General features: G+C 36.4%; 1 long non-coding RNA gene across 1 annotated transcript in view; it reads left to right on the top strand.

The window, feature by feature from the left end:
- The first annotated feature begins 222 nt into the window (after window positions 1-222).
- Window positions 223-2,500, top strand: part of LOC125027082 — a 4,500-nt gene continuing 2,222 nt past the window's right edge. The window contains exon 1 of the long non-coding RNA XR_007114984.1: window positions 223-508. This is a non-coding gene — a long non-coding RNA (uncharacterized LOC125027082). The remainder of the gene's footprint in view (window positions 509-2,500) is intronic.

Below are 2,500 nucleotides of genomic sequence, written 5' to 3'. Positions count from 1 at the left end.
CTATTATTGATGCTAATGATTATTATAATGCTGATGATGAGAACATTTATAGTAATCATAATGGGGATGATATAGCTATGGTATTATCAATATATCATGTATCGTCTTTTTGTGACAATCGGTTTTGCTTTCTCAATATCATTATTGTCATTATTATTGATTTTTTTCTTATTTTCTCCCATTTTTGCTGTTCATGATATATGTACCGCTTTTACCACAAACATCAACACCATCACTTACCTCATTTTCTTCCTCATTCTCCCCATCACAATAACTCATTGAAGCCCCATTCCCACCACCATTTCGAACCCTTCACCCGACCACTACCATCACAAATGCCCATGTTAACTACCATGCAACCGTCACGACCGCTAATAAACATCAACACCCAGGTTACGACGACTGTGGGTCTGTGTCCTGGCTCAAACCAGGCGAGTGTGTTACCGTCACGTCTCCTAACTTCCCTCAAGATTACCCCAAGGATTCCAGGTGTCTGTGGGTGTTCGAGGTAAGGATCTGCTGTTGCTTCGTCAGCTGACTGTTTCGTGCTCATCAGCTTCTTGCCTGATGTTTTGCTCAGCTGATTACTCAGGCTTCGTATGTTTTTTTCTCTAGCCTTTATATATGTGTCTGTGTTTTATATAGATTCCTGCGTACGTACGTATGTATGCATGTGTATACTTTTGTGTGTCTATATGTTTGTCCGTATCTATGCTTGTATGCATGCATAAATGTCAGTATATCTACCTATCTGTCTACCTACATATAAGCATGTATATGTGTAAATACAACATATATACATACATACGTACATGCACCTAAGTATATATATATATATATATATATATATATATATATATATATATATATATATGTGTGTGTGTGTGTGTGTGTGTGTGTGTGTGTGTGTGTGTGTGTGTGTATGTACACACACACACACACACACACACACACACACACACACATACAGACACATATGTATACATGAAAATATGTAAATGTGTGTGTGTGTATCCATATATATGTATATATATATATATGCATATACTACAATATATCTATATTTCTATGTCTACACCCCCCCTCTCTCTCTTTCCCTCTCCCTCTCCCTCTCCCTCTCCCTCTCCCTCTCCCTATCCCTCTCTCTCTGTGTCTCTGTCTCTGTATTTGTATCTGTCTCTGTCTCTGTCTCTATCTCTGTCTCTGCCTCTGCCTCTCTGTCTCTGTCTCTGTCTCTGTCTATGTCTCTGTCTCTGTCTCCGTTTCTGTCTCTGTCTCTGTGTCTTTCTCTGTCTCTCTCTCTCTTTCTCTCTCTCTCTCCCTCTCTCTCTCTCTCTCTCTCTCTCTCTCTCTCTCTCTCTCTCTGACAATTCTCCTTAACAAATTAGTAAATCATAAAATTGATACCTTTTGGTTTACAAGTTATTTATATACAAGGACCCAATCGGTAAGAATCAATAATAGTATGTCATCAAAACAAGAAGTACCTTTTGGTGTTCCGCAAGGATCTATTTTAGGTCCGATCCTATTTACAATTTTCATAAATGATTTATCAACAATAGCAAATAACTGCCTTCTAGTTCGGTACGCCGATGATTCACAGTTTCTTCATAGTGATTCAGTAAACAACTTAAATACATTAATAAGAAATGCGCAAGATACTCTAACACAAACAAAACTATATTTTGACACTAATGGACTTAAACTAAATCCACATAAAACTCAATGTATATTCATAGGTAGTCGGCAGAACATTGCTAAAATTCACAGTGACACAATCATAGAATTTGAAGGCTGCTCTATCAAACCGAGCACTTCAGTGAATAATCTAGGAGTACAAATAGACAGATTCATGACATTTGAACCACACGTTGACAAAATACACAGGAAAGTAGTGGGTACCCTGTTATATCTTAATCACATACGAAATCAGATCACTACTGAAACTAGAATCTTGGTTGTACAAACTCTAGCTCTAAGCATAATTAACTATTGTTCAAACATCTGGGGTTCGACTAACAAACCCAGATGCAAAAAGTGCAAAAATTACAAAATTTTGCTGCCAGAGTAGCACTAGGTAATATCAGTAAACTTGATCACATCACCCCACATATCAAAAAAATAAAATGGTTAAAAGTTCACTTTAAATGCAGCTATGACACATGTTTATTTATTTACAAACTTATTCATGGGAATTATCCGAATTGGTTGATGGCCTTGCAAACCGTAGGGAGCACATCAGGTGTCCAGACACGCCAAGTAAATTCCCTTTTTGTCAAGAGATCGAATACCAATACAGGGGCACGACAAATGGAAATACGTGGACCCAAGTTATGGAACATGCTACCAGATAATTTAAGAGGCATTAACAACTTCTGTAATTTTAAAATGAAATTAAAAGAACACTTCTTAAATATTCAAATGTAAATATATATATATATATTTATGTAAAGAATAACCATTGTAATTTAATGGAATAAAATGTTTTGACTTTGACTTT

Source organism: Penaeus chinensis, chromosome 7, assembly GCF_019202785.1.
Source record: "Penaeus chinensis breed Huanghai No. 1 chromosome 7, ASM1920278v2, whole genome shotgun sequence".
In the NCBI taxonomy this organism is placed as follows: Eukaryota; Metazoa; Arthropoda; class Malacostraca; order Decapoda; family Penaeidae; genus Penaeus; species Penaeus chinensis.
The sequence above is the reverse complement of the archived record's forward strand: the minus strand, read 5'-3'. Positions and strand labels throughout refer to the sequence as shown.